The sequence below is a fragment of the Neovison vison genome, chromosome X, assembly GCF_020171115.1.
Source record: "Neovison vison isolate M4711 chromosome X, ASM_NN_V1, whole genome shotgun sequence".
Taxonomy (NCBI): Eukaryota; Metazoa; Chordata; class Mammalia; order Carnivora; family Mustelidae; genus Neogale; species Neogale vison.
The window spans coordinates 93,705,190-93,724,595 of record NC_058105.1 but is presented as its reverse complement, the minus strand read 5'-3'; positions in this window follow the sequence as shown (position 1 = coordinate 93,724,595).

The following is a 19,406-nucleotide window of genomic DNA, read 5'->3' as shown; positions in this document are numbered from 1 at the left end:
GAATTAGTTCCTTCAGATTAGCACCTCTGGTAAATTTGGGAATGAGTACACTGGATTTTACTGATCCATTTCCTCCCACGGACAGTGACTGCTTTTGTCTTTGTCTTTAGTGTCATTTGTCTTAAGAAGGAAAAAAAAAAAAACAAGAGGTAAGAAAACAAACATAGCCTGTCTGAGCTGGTCTCAAAGACTGACAAGCTCATAGTTCTCATCAGACTGGCATTTGCTTATTTTGTTTTATTTTCTCACGCCCGATTGGCATCTGTTTAGACAAACTTTGCTGTGCGTTAATATGCACATGAGTTAAAGTGACTGCTAAGGGACATCTTGGAAGCAAAGGTGACAAATTGGTGGGCAGAGGTCAGTACTTAAGAGCTGTTAGAAGGCTCACCACCTAACCCAAAGATACCTATGTTAGGATCAATTCTTCATGGAATGGTTTAAATTGACACTAGGGCACCTGCCAACCTAATAAAATTTTCTTTATAAGGTACAACTGTAAAACAAAATACAATCTCCAACCCTGAAGCTCATCCCTCCTAGGTATTCATTCAGCTCTAAAAGACTCAAGGTTTAGCTAAAGCTCTTAATGCATATATAAGAAAAACTGGATGAAGTTCCCTATTCATCTTATTGTATGTCTTGAGAGCTTGGCTTCATAACCAGTGAGAATATTGTCTCTGGTCTCTGCCAAGTGGAGTGTGCATGTACCAGCAGACATCTGGCAGACAGCAGAAGAGATCATGGATCCAACAAGCCAGCTGGTCAGAACAGGTAACAACCTGGGCTTGCAAATGGCATCTCAGTAACTCTTTGTCCATCTCTGCCAGCTCTCCAGGGACTTCTCCTAAGGGGTCCCAGTTCATAAAGAGTCTTTATCTTCTCAGTATTTGTTGCTTTGCTGCTGCTGGAAAAATCTTCTAGCAGTTCCTGCCAAGTATCACAGATTAGTGGGTCTGTAATTGGAGGTATTTTACATTTCTGTGAGAGGCCAGAAACACTGTTTTCACTACAGGATCCTTACCATCTATACAAGGAAGGCTTTTGCTTTCTTAGGCTAATTTTGGGATCTTAGGGATCCTGTGAGGGCTACATTTTTGCTCTTTCTTTTGGGGATGCCTCTTTTTTTCATGGTTAAACTATAAAAATGCTATTGGTTTGAGCAGTTATTGAGGTTAATGAGCCTATCTGTCAATAGCTAGACAATGGATGGTTTAAAGTGGCCATATTTGGAAGAAAAAACTCTTTTTAGAGCTCTCAATTGTCTTAGTATAATAACTAGACTCAAGGACTTCCATAATAAAATGGGAAAACAGAAATTAAACTTAGAACAAAAATCAAGGTATGCTCAGATTCTTTACTATTTACCTTCAGATGTTTGCAGATATTGTAAAAAAAAAAATAAGAACAATGGAAAAACATATTCTTCACTTTAAAAAAATTGATAGTAACTGTCCATACCTTACAAATCTTTGAAAAATGAAAAAAAAATGAGGCTCTAGGGGCAATCCAAAATCCATCTATTATTATTCTTTTTTAAAGATCTTAAAACTTTCCTTATTTATCACAAAAAGCTAGTAAATTATTGGATTTGAGAAACCGAAGTCCTTTCTGAAGGAATTTGAATCTGTCCTCTATCCCTTGAAGATACAAATCTTACTATGTCTTTGAAATGTAAAACATCCCAGGAGGTATATAAAATAGCCTCCACATTCATCCAAGACCTAAGGAGGGAAAAAAGAAGACACCTCTAAAAATTACCAAATGCAAAAAGGAGTGTCTAGTTCAAACCCTAGACCATAGCCTCCTTAAGATTATTTCCAGTGAGAAATACAAATCTTAAAACTCTTCTCCATAAGTAGTAAAAGACTAGAAATCTGAGCAAGTAGACTTAAATTATTCCAACTGTTATTTATAAATGATTATTACAGTTTTAAAATAATAAATTATTTATATGTTTATATTTGCCTATTATAGAGTGTGGCATTTTCTACATCTGGACAGTACTGCCAAAATTAATTTGTAAAGGGGCGCCTGGGTGCCTCAGTCAGTTAAGTGTCTGCCCTCAGCTCAGGGCATGACCCCAGGGTCCTGGAACACAGGCCCACATTGGGCTCCCTGCTCAGTGGAGAACCTGCTTCTCCCTCTCCTTCCGTCTGCCACTCCCCCTGCTTGTGCCCTCTATCTGTCAAATATATAAATAATTAAATCTTTTTAAAAAATTAATTTGTAAAGAGCACTATTGAATTGGATTAAAATTCAGTGCTTATAAACTAAGCACTTCTAAATCTGAGAAATCTAATAGAAATGAGTTGGAATGAGTCATGTGATCAAAGATAATTTGTGGTATATAAAAGCTAGTTTGTTTGTTGGCTTAATGAATACACACACGCATCTTAGATTTACCAACACTGAATATGATACAGACACACAACTCTATTTTACCTGGGTTTATCAGTCACATAAATTCATGTTATCTCTGTTGTAGCATTTTCCACCAAAAAAATAACAGAATGATGGCTGATTTTGTCTAATGTCTCATGAAGTTTTCATGGATCAATCTAACCATTTTTGTTGGGAGCAAATGATTTAGATAGATATATGTAAGATACCAGTTTTTATGTAAACTTCTAGGCAAAAATTATGAGTTATGGTACATGTACTTAAAAATAGTTTCCAGAATCTTTTTGGTAACCTGAAATTTTAAAATTTTGCTGGGTTAATTGAAATGATGGAAATTCCTTGACTATATCATTTCCAAGTAAGATAAAATAATGAAACATTAAAAACTGAATATAGTTTTATCTACTTTTGGCTTCCTCATTAAAGATAAACTAAAGATAAATTTGGACCTGTTAGATGTTTTGTGCTTCATTTAAAGATTGTACTATGAAGAAGCACGTTTCTAGAAATTATGAAATGTATTCATAAATTTGTCAATTTGAAGAATGCTGTGAATTGTAATAGTCAATTCACAATTATTACTTAGTCTTCACTTCAAATGAGTTTTTAAGGGTTAAGAATTCTACTTAATATATGTGGTTAAAGATACTACAGATAATAAGGGAAACATCTCCAAAAGCAAGAAAAGTAGCATATGTGCTTTTGGTAAAAGAAAGTATGAGGAATGGAAATGCATTTTTTTAAAGATTTTTAAAAATTTATTTATTAGACAGACACAGATCACAAGTAGGCAGAGAGGCAGGCAGAGAGAGAGGAAGGAAAGCAGGCTCCCTGCTAAGCAGAGAGTCCAATGTGGGGCTCGATCCCAGGACCCTGAGATCATGACCTGAGCTGAAGGCAGAGGCTTTAACCCACTGAGCCACCCAGGCGCCACCAGAAATGTGTTTTTGTTAAAAGTAATTTTGTCCTAAAATAGACACATACATCAATGGAACAGAACAGAAAAACCCAGAGATAAACCCACAATTATATGGTCAATTAATCTTGGACAAAGGGAGAAAGAGTATGCAAGGGGAAAAAGTCTCTTCAACAAATGGTTTTGGGAAAACTGGACAGCAACATGCAAAAGAATAAAACTGGACCACATTCTTAAAGTAGATTAATGCCCTAAATGTGAGACCTGAAACCATAAAAACCCTAGAACAGAACACAGGCAGTAATTTCTCTGACACTGGCCACAGCAACATTTTTCTAGACACATCTCCTGAGCAAAAATAAACTATTGGGACTACATAGAAATTAAAAGCTTCTGCACAGAGAAGGAAACAATCAACAAAACTAAAAGTAACCTACAGAATGGGAGAAGATATTTGCAAATGACATAACTAATAATGGATCAGTATCCAAAATATGTAAAGAACTTATATAGCTCAACACTCAAAAGAAAAAACCCCAAATAATCCAATTAAACAATGGGCAGAAGACATGAACAGACATTTGTCCAAAGAAGACACATGAAAAGATGCTCAACATCACTCATCATCAGGAAAATGCAATTAAAATTATAATAAAGAATCACCTCAGACCTGTCAGAATAGGTAAAATCAAAAACACAAGAAACAACAAGTGTTGGCAAGAATGTGGAGAAAAAGGAACCCTCGTGCACTGTTGGTGGGAAAGCAAACTGGTGCAGTTACTAGGAAAAACAGTATGGAGGTTCTCAAAAAATCAAAACGAGAACTACCCTATGATCCAGCAATTGCACCATTGAGTATTTACCCAAAAAATACAAAAACACTAATTCAAAGGGATACATGTACCCCAATGTTTAACAGGTTTTTTTTTTTTTAGATTTTATTTATTTGACAGACATCACAAGTAGGCAGAGAGGCAGGCAGAGAGAGAGGAGGAAGCAGGCTCCCCACAAAGCAGAGATCCCGATGTGGGGCTTGATCCCAGGACCCTGGTATTATGACCTAAGCCGAAGGCAGAGGCTTTAACCCACTGAGCCACCCAGGTGCCCCAATGCACCCCAATGTTTAGAGCAGCATTATTTACAATAGCCACATTACGGACATAGCCCAAGTGTCTGTTAATAAAGAAGATGCAGTGTACATATACATCTAATGAATTTATTCAGCCATTAAAAAAAGAATGAAATCTTGCCATTTCCAACAACATGGATGCATCTAAAGACGATAATGGTGCGCAAAATAAGTCAGAGGAAGGAAAATAATGTATGAATTCACTCATGTGACATTTAAGAAACAAAACAAATTAGCAAGGAGAAAAGAAAGAGAGACAAACCAAGAAACAGACTCTTAGCTATAGAGAACAAACTGATGGTTACCAGAGGGGAGGTTGGGGTGGGGGAGATAGATGAAGTAAGCTTTGGGGATTAAGGCATACACTTGTTGGGATGAGCACTGGGTGACGTACAGAAGTGCTGAATCACTTTATTGCACATCTGAAACTAACATAGCACTATTATGTTTACTATATTAGAATTAAAATAAAAGTTTAATACATTTAAAAAACTTATTCCAGGCATTTTAACTTAAAAAAGTAATTTTGGGATGCCTGTCTGGCTCAGTCTGTAGAGCATATGGCTCTTTGTCCTGGGGTCAGGTGTTCAAGCCCTACACCTAAGCATGCGGAGCCTACTTGAAAAAAAAAAAAAAAAAAAAGCTTGCGGAGCCTACTTAAAAAAAAAAAAAAAAAAGTGGGGCAGCTGGGTGGTTCAGTCAGTTAAGCCAGCCTGCCTTTGGCTCAGGTCATGGTCCCAGGGTTCTAGGATGGAGCCGCACACTGGGCTCCCTGCTCAGCAAGGAGTCCGCTTCTCCCTTTGCCTCTGCTTGTTCCCCCTGCTTGTGCTCTCTCCTCTCACTCTCTCAAATAAATAAAATATTTTTAAAAGTAATTTTATCCTAAAGTGTGCCTGTTTATTTAGAGAGAGGAAAGATAGGAGAACATCTGAATGTTAAAAAGAAAGTTTAGGGGCGCCTGGGTGGCTCAGGGGGTTAAAACCTCTCCCTTCAGCTCAGGTCATGATTCCTGGGACCTGGGATCAAGCCCCGCATCAGGCTCTCTTCTCAGCCGGGAGCCTGCTTTCTCCTCTCTCTCTGCCTGCCTCTCTGCCTGCTTGTAATCTCTATCAAATAAATAAATCTTTAAAAAAAAAAAAAAAAGCTTTAAAAAAAAAAAGAACGTTTAGAAGGTTTGTGGAAAAGGAATCTTTGAGAAGGAATTTTAATGTGCTGTCAAGGTGGCTAAGAATAAAGTGAATTTATTTAAAAGTGAGTTTTAATATCAGAAATGCACTGCTGCAAAATTATAATTTGTTTCTTCTCTCTGTTAAGAGGACAAACTTTTCTTAGATTACTGGTCCGCTCTTCATAATAAATTGTTAAAGAAAAAAAAAGGTTTTTCTTTACTTTTAATATAATCTGCCTAGAAAAACAAACATTTTATGTTTTGCCATTCTCAGATCTTTGATTTTGTCTAAGCAATCTCTGATTTCTTAGAAGTAAACAATCTTTGATTACTTAGAAGAAAAACACCAGTCTTTTCAATATTAAGAGTTAAGGCTTCTTACAACTATTTAACTTTCTACATTTGCCTGCAAAGTCTTTGTCATGTTGCTTAAATGTACAACTAAAGTGCTGTTTCAGTGACCTAGGATCCTGTTTGACCAAGTGTTTTAAACCTTTTTGATTTTTTTTTACAAACTTCCCCAAAATCAAATCCTAAATGAAGTCTTTTTAGTGACAAAATAACTGGGATTTTCAGAGGGTCCCTGAAAAATTGCAAAAAAGTTTGTTCTTCTCTTTCCTTATAAAAGATAAGATATTAAACTAATTAGGCTTATTTGATGTTAAATCACATGGGAAGCATTGTCAAACAAGTGATAATAAACATTCTTCCATCAGACTGGATGGGTAAATACTACTAATGTAAGTGTTCTAGAAAAGGCATTAAATTCCTAAAATTCTGATTATGTCCTGATATCCAATAATCAGTCATAATTTTAGTTATTATCTTAAAATGTTCTATGTTACAAAATACCAAATGTTCTTGCTAACTGCATTGCAGTGAACTCAATCAGCCCCTTACCCATGGCCATTTTTAAGTTTTTGACCAATTACAGCTATTCTTTTACTCAGATGGCTTTTATAAAAATGTGCCCACAGAAATGATTCATCTTCAAGGAGATTCATGGAAATGACTCGAATACAGTTTTCTGATAAGTTTACGATCATAAAACTGAACTAGGCAAATATTCCCAGAATTAGTAGAAAAACTGGATTCAAGCAGAACAAGAATTAATTACATGAGACTAAGAGAACCGATAAGGATGTTTATAATTTTTACAACATTTTCATTGACATACTGATGGTTCTTGAATCATCTGTCTTCCAGACAAAAGGCAACCTTTCTTCTTCAGCCAGCTGTGACCTGCAGCGATTTGTACGCAGCATTGAAACATTTACCTTTTTCTCTATCTGCTCCCTCCAGAATTCAAAACTTTTGTAAATATTCTTATTTTATGGCAAGATAGGTATTTGCATAAGATCAGTAAGTATCTGTTCTCACAACAGGACACCATTGGAAACACTGGTCATACTACCAAGATGTTGACTGCAATGTCATGTTTGAGAGAGACATGCATAGACTCAGATATGATCAGACAACTTTAAGGGACTAACATTGACCTAATGGAGTCCATAATATCCCTTGGAAGTGTACGCCTGGTACCTTGCTTATAGGGTTCCCAGCAGTACTGCCAGGTGAGACCAGAAGGTGATGTCCTGGAAGGTGTGGGAACCTTAGGATATTCTGGGGACCTTGAGAAGAGAGGGATTAACCTAAACCTATAGGCATGGCAGGCAAAGTCTGATGGCAAGTATTTGGCTTGGCTTCTGGCCTCAAGAGACTTTTTAAAAATAAAAACTAAGATTCTTCATGGAAAGCTCCAGCAAAGGAAATTTAAAAGAGCCTATATGATCAATCACCATTCTTGCCGCACTCATGTAAATAATCAGGGAAAGTTTATTGAAACTTTTTTTTTTGGCAAACAAATTAGTCTTAATTTGCCTATCTTGGGTAGAAATGAGGTTGATTGTAGAGATAAAAATTAAATCTCAAGAGAACACCTTTTTGAATATTAGAGTCTAATAATGTTTATTGTAAATCGGACTAGATCCTGAATTCCTGTAGTTTCCTCCACTGCCTGGCTACAACTCTACAAATGAACATATTCAGGCTTCCCTCCACCCTCCCAACTTAGAATCATTGAGAGCTGAAACTGACCTTTTCCCAAAAGCCCTGCAAACTGAATATGAATGATTTGATTTAAACTTCAGAGAAATTGCAACAATAACTCATGTAGAGGCAATCATCATGCCTGCTGCTATGTGGGCCACTCAGAATGTTTACGTGAACACCTGGTGACATCGTGAGAGGCATTCAAACTACAAAAGACGCACTTAGAAATTTCCTCTTCTCTTGACTGGCTACCCCCTAGATGCAACAACTGGTTTATGATTTACTGCAATCATTAACCATTGTCTTTCTTTTGTGTCTAGAAAAATGCCTTATTAAATATTTGATTGCTCGCATAATATAGGCCTAAGTTTGTGACTGGAACTGCATCAGGGTCTCCTGAAATGAGTTTATGGGAACTGACCTACCATCAGGACTAAGGGACTGCTTCAGTGACACAAAACAATCTACCAACTCAACTTACAAACTGAGAAACTTCTTGGAAAAATTTCAAAGGTGGGACTGCAGGGGAATAACATTCAATAGCATAAAACGTGTCTCTGGTATTTGGATTACTTTTGACTGATTATATTAATAAACAGAAGACTCCCAAAGTTTATCTTTTTGCCTTCTGTTTGACTGCTTAAAAGACTGTTCGACTGCCTTCTGTTTGACTGTTTTTTTTTTAAATATTTTATTTATTTTTTTGAGAGTAAGAGAGAGAGCGCATGAATGGGGGGTGGGGGAGGGAGAAACAGACTCCCATGCTGACCAGGGAGCCTGACACGGGGCTCAATCCCAGGACCCTGGGATCATGACCTGAGCAGAAGGCAGAAGCTTAACCAACTGAGCCACCTAGGCACCCCTGCCAAAAAGAATTTAGATAAAGGACTTGCTCCAAGCGAGATGGTCTCGCCGTAGATAACTGTAGAGTAAAATAAACTAGGGGTGGCAGACAGGGAAGAACCCGGTGAAGCCTATTGGATCCAAGTCCTATGTCCCATTGTTTCTGGAAGGCCTAGTAAACATTTGTTTACCAAACATTTACTCTTTCCATTCTCCCGGTGAACTGCCTTCCTTCTTTTCTGAGACACTGACCCCTACTCACTTCTCCTGAGTCCAGAATTACATATATACTTCATCTTAACCTGTCTTTAGAGTCTCTCATTTATGTGGAGTCCCTGTACAAATGTAACTGCAGTTGATTTTCTCCTGTCAATCTGTCTCAGGTCAAGTTAATTCTTAGACCAGCCAGAAGGAACTTGAAAGGAAGAGGAAAACTTTTTGTCCCCAATATTAGCAGACAACAAATATCACTGAAGGAGCACAAAAGTCCTAACAAGATAACAAGGAGTTACTAAGCCAAGAACTAAGACAGCACTGGAAATATGAGGGGAACCTGAACTATGTCCCAACAATTCCACTCTTAGGAGCCTACCCTACAGAGATGTGTGCCATACGTGCACAAGGATTCACAAGAAAGTGAGTAAGTGAACAGTTTATAATGGAAGAAAACTGGGAACAACTCTACTGTACATTGACAAAAGAACAAATAAACAGTGGTATAGTTCTATAATTTAAAAATGTACAGCATGTGCCCCTGGGTGGCTCAGTCAGTTAAGCATCTGCCTTCAGTTCAGGTCGTGATCTGAGCTGGGCTCCCTGTTAAGCAGGGAGTCTGCTTCTCCCTCTTCCTTTACTTCTCCTCCCTGCTTGTGTGCTCTCTCTCCAAATAAAAATCTATAAAGAAATAAAAAATAAAAAATGTTCAGCAATTGAAATGATTTCACAACAGCTAAATACACTGCTGCCCTAGTTAATACTTAACAACTGACTCTCAGAAAGAAAAAGCTCTGATCTGGGGCATTTGCTAATTTTCATGATGTAAATGCTCCTTCCTCAGCCAAATTCGAGTTACCAATGTCATGTTATTAAATAAGGGGCTGAGAAGAGCTCGATACAAGCAGCTCTCATTAGCCAGTATGTGCCAGCTCCATTGCACTCATGCCGAACTGCAACAACACAGAGGATATTGGCCAACTTGAATGTTGAACATAAAATCAAGAAAGAAAAAAATAGGGGCGCCTGGGTGGCTCAGTGGGTGAAGCCGCTGCCTTCGGCTCAGGTCGTGATCTCAGGGTTCTGGGATCGAGTCCCGCATCGGGCTCTCTGCTCAGCAGGGAGCCTGCTTCGTCCTCTCTCTCTCTCTCTCTCTGCCTGCCTCTCTGCCTACTTGTGATCTCTCTCTCTCTCTGTCAAATAAATAAATAAAATCTTTAAAAAAAAAGAAAGAAAAAAATACATATAATTCTGCTAACATAAAATTTTAAAAAAACAGGCAAAACTGAAGGATAAATCCCCCTTTTTCAAAAAGGAAAATCAGATCTAAGTGATAAAACTATGAAGGAAGAGACTAGGAAAACACTAACAAAGAAAGTGTATTAGTTTACCTGTGTGCGGGGTGGTGGCAGAGGGAGTGGATGACTGGATTATGATCTAGAAACAGCACGCAGGAAGCTTCTGGCAAGTTTCTATTTCTTGATCTGTGGAGTGTTACATAGTGTTTGTTTTACAGCACGCTGTTAAACCATATATTTAGGTTTTATGCAATTTTCTCTCTGTTATATTGTATACTATTTTTAAATGATGAAAGGGATTCTTTTGTCACAGGGGTGCTATAAAGGTTCAAGGAGCTTTTCTAAACACTACCAGGAGAGCTAGAAACTGACTCTCATAATTTAAGTCACTTACGGGATCCTCTCAACTACATTTCCTCGGATTCCCACAAGGTACATGAAAACTGCCAGAGTTAATGGTAAATTTCTTATAAAACAAAAAGCAACAGAAAACAAAAGTCAAAACATCATCCTTATTTCCAGAGTTAAACATTTTAATCTAGATACATTTTTACTTTATATTTTTATCTCAGCTATATGGACAAAAAATAACTCTTCTATCATCATTCAAAACAGACTTTTATGTTCTTTCTCATAATTAAAAGGAAATTTTGCTACAGTTCACAACAACTCAAATAATACAAATGTCCTGAAAGTAAAAATTGAAAAGTTATCCCTCTGAGACTCACCCCATCAATGTCTATCCCATCATTTTCTGTTAAGCTTGTTAAGGAGCTTGATACCATCTCAAATGATCTTTCTTTTTAAGATTTTATTTACTTATTTGAGAGAAAGCGAGAGCATGAGAGAGCATGAGCAGGGGACGGGGCAGGGGGGAAGGCAAAATGTTTCAAAAAGAGTACTGGTAGCTCACCTTTGGTCCTCAATAAACTCTTCTAGAAGGAACACAGGAATGTCTGGAAAATTCTTCTAAGATATCATTCCCTATCAGCACATAACACCTCTACCCCAGTCTTCTTAATAGCTAGCTGCCAAGTACTCCAGCACGTGTTGGGTCAATCATTTTCAATCTTTTCTTTTTAGAATTCATGCTGCACTCATCATGCTCCGGATAGTTCTGAGATTTTCTGTTGCAAAACTCTGAGGCTCGAATTGTTGACTCAAAGGATAAATGCATTTAAAATGTTGATCAACATTGTTTAAGTGCCCTACAAGAAGTTACACCAATTTATACTCCACCAGCAAACGATAAGAATAAAGATTTCCAGGCACTTGAAAAGGCTGAGAAACATACAGCGCTGGCAGCCTGATAAATGAAAAAAGTTGTTTTGTTTTGTTCTTATTAATACAGGAGTGAAATTAAACAACTTTCGTATGTTGATTAGTCATTTGCATTTCTTTTGCCATCAAATGCCCCCTTATATTCTTTGCTCCTTTTTCTTACTGTTAGAATTTCTTCAGGATTAATGAGGTAGGTCTTTTATCTCTTATATATACACAACTCCTCCCTGGTTATCTTATTTATTCACAAGAATTTATTGTAACAAAACAATCAGAAATGCTAGTAAAGATTCATGCAGGAAGACAGTAATCTTGAAATAAGACCTGATTAAAAATACACCAAGAGATAGGTGTTGTAATTCTGGCATATCCACATACACAGGCCGCTAAAAAATATTCTTAAAGGTTCAATAATTATTTGCTTTTATTTATTTTAACTTTAATTTCCAGAGCCAAGTATTTTTCTGTAGTCACGGTTATCCATCTTTTACTTTGTGTTTGGTGTGTATATGGAGGCGGGGAGGGTTGTCATGCTCAGAAGAGTCTTCCCCAGGTCATTTATATTTTCATCTAGTTCTTTAATTTTAAAAATTTTATGCATTCAAAATGTGATACATAAGAGATTAATATTTTTCTAAGACAGGAGGTAGGGATCCAATTTTATGCTTTTTGAAATGGATATCCAAATTCACCACCACCACTTCCTGAATAAAATACTATGTTTCCTTCCCCCAACCCCCACCCTACCCTGCCCAGAGCTGAAGGGCCATCATTCTCAGCTACTAACAGTCATATTTATTAAGATCTATTTCCAGGCTCTTCATTCTGTTCTTTTGAAAGTTGTCTATTCTTTTTGAGAGCTTTAATTATAGTGTCTTTATGCTATGTTTTGACATTTGGTGTATTTTATCCCCTCTTGCTATTCTTATTCATCCTATTTTGTTGAGTGATATTTCATGTTTATATTTCCAGACTATTAAGAATTTCATTTTATCTCATTCTCCCCCAAAATAATATTGGAATTATAATTAAGACTGTACTAAATGTATAGATTTTCTTTCCAGTCAAGGATGATGGTGCCTTTCTATTTGAACAAATGATTCTGTAAGTCCTTCTGCAGAATTTCCAAATTTTCTTTTTTTTTAAGATTTTATTTTTAAGTCATCTCTACACCCAACATGTGACTCAAACTCACAACCCTGAGATCAAGAGTTGCATGCTCTGCTGAACTGAGCCAGCCAGGCACCCCTCCAAATTTTCTTTATACAGGGCTTAGACATTTTTCTGTTTGGCTTATATCTGGGGAATGCAATTGTTCTTTTGTTCTTGTATATGGACTCTTCCTTTATATATTCGATTCTGTGTTTGTGTAGGTAAAAATATCATTATTTTCGGTAATCAATTTTGCAACCATCTTTTGTTACGTAGAAGTCTGAGCTACAAGGAACCAAAGACTTGATGTATTTTAAAAGAGTCTGTAGAAATTGGATCCTAAAGATAATTACCAGCTATTAACAAGCCACTTGGTTTAAAACAGCGAAGGGACATTATGGCACTAGATCCCAAAGACTAATTCAGCTACTGTATCTGTCCCTCACTATAAGGATGGTTATGTCAGAACTCAAAAACAAAACAAAATAAATAAATGAGTGAAAAAGACATAAAGCAGGAAAGAGATTATAAGTGATCTAACCCTACCTCCCAACAAGTCAAACCATCAACTTCATCCCTAAAATAAACAGCCATCCTGTTTCTACCTGAACACTATGGACATGGAGAGCACATCATCTCTGAAGAGCTCTTTAGTAGCCTGGATCCAGTTTAACAAAATTAGAAAGAGCTGAAATATGGTATCTTTACTCCCTTGGTCCTGGCTCTGTTTTCTGAGCACACACAGAGAAAAGCATTCTCCCTCTTCAACACTAGCCCTTGAAACATTTGAAGAACATTATCATGCTTGACCTCAGGCCTCATGGGGAATCCTGCTCTGTTTCTTCACCCATGCCCCATCTGACAGCATTTTCAGACCTTTTGAATTTTTTTGCCACTTCCATAAAAACCTGAATTTATACCACCTGGCAGAGAAATTGTCCTGACATTATCTCAGCAGACACTGAAACAGTAGCTTTTTTAGTACCCAGGGACTACAAAAAGCTACATTTCCATGCTAATTCAAATCTTAAGGCTCCGATAACCTCTAATTTTGCAGTGAATATTCATAAACATTTGCACTGTGTTCAGTAGAATGCAATGAGACTTTAAAATTCATTTTTATTCTCCAGTGGGAAGCAGTGCCAGAAATTTAGGAACTAGTCCACCAGAGTGGACACGATTTATGAGAACGGCCCTAAATTGCTTGGATGTTTGTCATGTCTGAGTTGAAAAATGCAAATGAACGGATTGCTAGTTCCATAAATCCAGTACAGAAATATTTTATATTTGCATTGAGAAAGGCATCTTTTACTTAAAAAAAAAAAAATACGTCAGCACAGAATAAGACCGGATATCTGCTCCAGGAAAAAACAAAGAAATAACAACAACAAAAACCCCCTCCGTTTACTACTTTTCATATATTCTTATTGGTAATTAGCTATTGAAAGTGAACAGGTGTGACTGCTCATCTTCAGAAAGATCAAAAAAATAATTATCCTTTTTGTGCAAATAGGCATCTTTGGATAAAATCTATGAAGTCACTAACATATCATTACCAGTCTTTGGGTATTTACTGCAGACTTGCTATTCCACAAACACCAAGGTACATCAAATCACACACATACGCCAAAAGAAATACAAAGTGGTATTTCTGAGTGGTTACTTATAGGAATGTGTTAGTCAAAATAGACAAAGAATCAATGTGCTGTCTTTTATACCAGGAGGAAAAACAAAAGCCACATTCAGTAGTGGTATGCAATGATGTTCACATAGGCTTTTCAGTAATGCACACATGACAAAGGAGAGCAGAAATGCCAAAGTGCTCCTCTCTTCTATGCTTTCAAATCATTGTCATCAGTAGTACATCACGCCCTTATCCAAGTACAAAAAAACGACTCATTCTTCCTGGAATGGCGAAAGCAGGCCCAATCTTTCCTCTGTCACTGAATTCATCAGCATATCCACCTTTCTTCAGGATGCTTCTGTGTGTCATACCAAATGGACTGGATCACTGGTTTCAGACTCTGGGAACATTCCTGCTGATACGTTTGCCATTTTGTCACAAAAACAGGATGTCAGAGCAACATATTTTAATTATTCCATCATGCCTGCTAAGAAAAGATAATCCCGTTTTGTTGTTTCATAGTTCTTCACCATGTACCACTTGTTTGCACGTGTATTCAGACAGAAGCATGGCAGTTAGGGTCTCCTATACAGGACGGACCCTCACCCCTGTCAGTCTTTTGAGGAAGGGGCTGATCCAGGGAGCCAGGGGGCTTGAGAAAGAGAGGAGCAGCTCCCAGTGGGCACTTTTTTCTCAGACTCTTGGGCCTTAGAAGACATTGCAAAGCAGGAGAAAGATGATGCCTCACCCATGAAGTCACTTGCCCATGTAAGGGGAAACAAAGATTCTGATAAATAAGACTTACTGCAGAAGCAACTTGTCCATTGTGTATGTTTCTCCCAGAGATGGACTCCTCTTGTTCTCTGGGAATCTGAATCAAGTTTTGGGGGAGGATAGAGCACTTCTCACAAAGACAGACCTTGGACTCACACTGCCCTGACTGGAACCCTGGCACTTGCTAGCTGGTTAAACTCATGCAAGTCCCTCCACCATCCAGGGTCTCAGTTTCACGGTAATTACAATACCTATTCCATAGGTCACTGTGTGGATTCAAGGAGATAGGCCTAAAGTGCTCCTATGAATACACAACCATGTGCCGGCATTATTCTAAGTGCAAGCTAGAAAACATTTCATCTTAACAGCAAGCGTGATTGGCAACCTTTGGGGGAGAACCATGAGTTCACCTTTGTGGGGGTCAACACCTTCTCATGTCAACACGTTGGCAAAAAGCATTAGTGGACCGCCAACGGGAAAGTGAACGTTAGAGGCAATGGTTGGCGCCACCAAAACGTTATCTTCCCCCTTCGAGGTGGAGACTGTCTCTCCATGGCTCTACTTGAAAGAACAGGGATCTAATTCCAAGCTCTTAATTCAGTTACACATGTCCCAATGATCTGTTATATGCTGGACAGTATGCCTGGTGCTAGAGGCACATACAATATGTTCACTGTATACAGTTAGTAGTATTGCAAGCTTCTGGAAGGCAGGAACTCTGTTTTATTCTCTGTTATGTTTTGCACAGTACTTTGCTCATAAAGGGAAAATAATAAATATTTTGAAAGTTTAACACATCACGTAAGTACAGATTGGCAGATGTATGGGCACTGTTTATGGGCATTAGTGATTTACACTGGCATTCTAGAAATATATGTGCCTGTGACTCAATTGGAGAAATATGGCTGATAAAAATCAGTCCTTCACAGATGTCAAGAGTCTATTTAGCTGACAAATCTGAGGCTCTGCAAGAACTTGATGTTTTGTCACCCCCCGTGCCTACCCCCCACGTACGACCCACTGACACCCACCTGCAGGCTTAGATCAATACTAACATGGGTTTGGAACGGACTGAGTTGCTCTAGTCCTACATCAAATGGAGTTCGCCATCAGGCAAAATTCAATAATCACAGATCCCCACGGTGCTCCCTTGGTTCCTGAACTCCCACTGAGAATGGCGCTTCTTCAAAATTCAACAGTGATTTTGTTCCAGCAACCTCATTAGAATTCTAATATTCTCTTGAGCTTGAGACCCTGCCTTGTACTTGCAATTCCCCCTTTCGAGGCAGGGCAGTCTCGAACCTTAATACAGAAACCTCTGGCTTCTGACTTCTAATGGTCAATTTGCCTCTCTGCCTGACCTTACAAGCACCAACAAGATTCCCTGTCTTGCTGTTCTCCTTGCTTCCCAGACCACTGATTCTCTCCATGGCCTTCCACTCAGGCTCCAGTAGCTTCTACACACCATGACCAACCATGCCTGGAAACAGAGCTCACCATTGCCCTTGAGCACCGTATTTGCCACTGGGCATGAGACTATGCTGTCAATTCCAGCCCTGGCTCAGAGCATCCATTTTGATGAACGACCCACAGTGCCTCCAGCAAATAACAACACACAACAGCATATAGGACTTTTCCTTTGTAAATGGAAATCCTTGTGCCTTGCCAGAATTCTTCACTCTTTTTTTTTTAAGATTTTATTTATTTATTTGCCAGAGAAAGAGAGGGAGAGCACAAGTAGGGGAAGCTGCAGGCTGAAGGAGAAGCAGGCTTCTCACTGAGCAGGGAGTCTGATGCAGGGCTCCAACCCAGGACTCCAGGATCATGCCCTGAACCAAAGGCAGATGCTTAACTGACTGAGCCACTCAGGTGCCCCCAGAATTCTTAATTCTTAAGGCAAAAACACAACAAAACATTGACCAATGAAGGATGGTGTGAGATTTCAAAACTCTTAAATATCAATCTCCCATTTAACACTTTCCCTTTTTCCTTTGGCCCACATTTCTATTTCCCTACCAGAAAACTTCATTTGAAGGCCATAAACATTCACCAGATACCTAAAATGCAGCTGGTCCAAAACTAGGCATTCCTCTGTTGCCACGACCCAAAAATATTCTGTATTCCTTTACCAAGCTATTTGACTTAGAAGTTTCTGGCATTCCTTTTCTATCCATTTCCCACATCCTTTCCACCATTATCCTGTTGGTGACCAATGTGTAAATTCTACTTCTTACGTATTTCCCCAACATCCCCATTTACCCTTCAGCTCTCAACCTTGCTCCAGATAGCAGTTAGAACAACTTTAAAAGGGATTAGTCTGCCCAACAGTCATCCTCTTCATTACATTCTCTTCTTTCTGGAGAACTCTGTAAAATGGAAAATATCAGCCTTCTATTGGCTCCTTATTACCCCAGGATTAGGTCCAAGCTCTCTTTTCCTTCTGATTCTTAGGACATGCTTAGGAAGCCTACAGAACTGGAAACCCTTAATCTCCAGTCCTATAAGCCTAAAGCACTTCTTGGTGTAGCCTAGACTATAATGTGAATGGCGCCCTCTGGAGTACAGCACTGTACTCTATCGGAATGGATCCCCAGAGCTTACACAAAGCAAGAAAATGGGTTTTACATTCATGGTTCCCATTGCCTTTAACTCCTTAAATTATCATTTAGGTCGAATACCTTCTCCTGAAGCTGTCTTTACTCTGCTTTCCCTAGTCTAATTAGACTGATTCAAGATAATATTTTTCTACCTCAAAATACTTACTTCCTCTTCATAATTTATAACATTGTGAAATGAAATTGTTATAACAAATACCTTAAAACTTTTAAAGTCACCACCTCTCTAGTAACTTTTCTTTTTTTTTTTTTTTCCAATTTGTTGGAATCCTAGTAATTCTGGGTGGTTTGCTCTAAAATTTGCATGCCTTTGTTCTATTGACATCTTGCTAGTACCGGAATTTCCATCAGCAAATGAAATGTTTTTAACACAAAATAGAGCATGTAATGTATCCAATGAATTATTTATAGAATATACAACATACATCCAGGAATAGCTTATATTATCCACAGTTTCAGTAAATATAGTAACCAAAAGACGAAGTATAAAAAGGAGGCCGAAATCCAGACTATCAGAGATTGGCTTTTATGTGTGATGAGGTCGGGGGGGGGGGTGGGGGCTGGCAGGACCAAATCACAATTTCTGGGCTCCTTAGGAAAGGATTCATCAATTGTGCCCTACGTATAATGGTAAAACAGGAAATTCAAGGAACACACACACACACACGCACACACACACAAATGCACTATGAGTGTGCACATCGATATGTAACTTCTTTAAAGGAGGGCTTTAGTCTTCTTCCTAGATAACTGGGCAGTGGTAAGACATACAATTGCGCCCCCCCCCAGAGACGCACACACACACACACACACACAAGCCTGTTTTCCTATGATTTTTATGTTACATTTCCTCTTTCTACAGTTTTTTGCTATGTGGGGGTGGGGGTTTGGCTTTACCAAACCACCGTTGACCTTGAAAGAGGCTCCACGGCAGTTCAGAGGAAAAGAAGCCTTGAGAACCACCTCTGGTATTCTCTGCAGTCCTATTAGGCACTGCTATCTACTTCTTTATGCTTTTCCTTTCCTCAGCCTCTCTCTGGATACTAGCTTTCCAGCTTCTCTCTGATAGAATATTTGTGTTTCAGATTACTTTTCCTGGGCATAGCAGCTTCTATTTCGCCCTAGTTGAATTTCACTTTATTTCTTGCCCTAACTTTAACCTTCCCAAGTCCAACAGAATGATTTCTAAGTCCTTGCTGTTCAAGGCAACACCTCCCAATTTAGTATCTTCTGTGCATTTAATTATCTCTCTGTTTACTCGGCAAGACAGCACTTCAATTCAATAAGCTGCTGTTTGTCATTCCCTTTTTGTTAGCTTTTTCTCCCTGCCCTTTACATTCATTTTAGTCTCTATAACAGGATTTAATTAATTTTCAAAGACTATTTCTTGATGCAGTATCCATAACTGTGATTAGCAGGGAGCTGGACTGCGATGGCATTTGTCAAAGTTACAGACTCACAACCAACTCTGCTTCACTTTGACAGTTTTGCACATCGCTGATTGATAATAAGAGTGCTAATAAAAAAAAAAAAAAACCCTTGGCAGTCTAGTACAATAAGCAGAAAATCTTGATGAAAGAAAGGAAGACCACACAGTACAAATTAAACCACAATGTCTAATTGGCCTCATAACCTCAAAATGAATGTGGTACAAAATACCACTCCAATCTCGTACTGGAATGAAACTAGACAGCAAATGGAAAGAAACGTAAGAATAAAAAGCAAGGTAAATTAAGTGAGCCAGTAAATCTCAGTATGGCCTACTGGTTTGCAAGATTATTTTAGTGTCTTCTTTTAAACTTTTTATTGAAGTATAATTTGCATATAGAAAAGCATGCTGGTTCAGTGAATTTCCCTTAATTAATCTGCCCATGTAATTCACACCAGGATCAAGAAACAGAATTTACCAGCACACCAGAAGCTCCCCACCACATGATC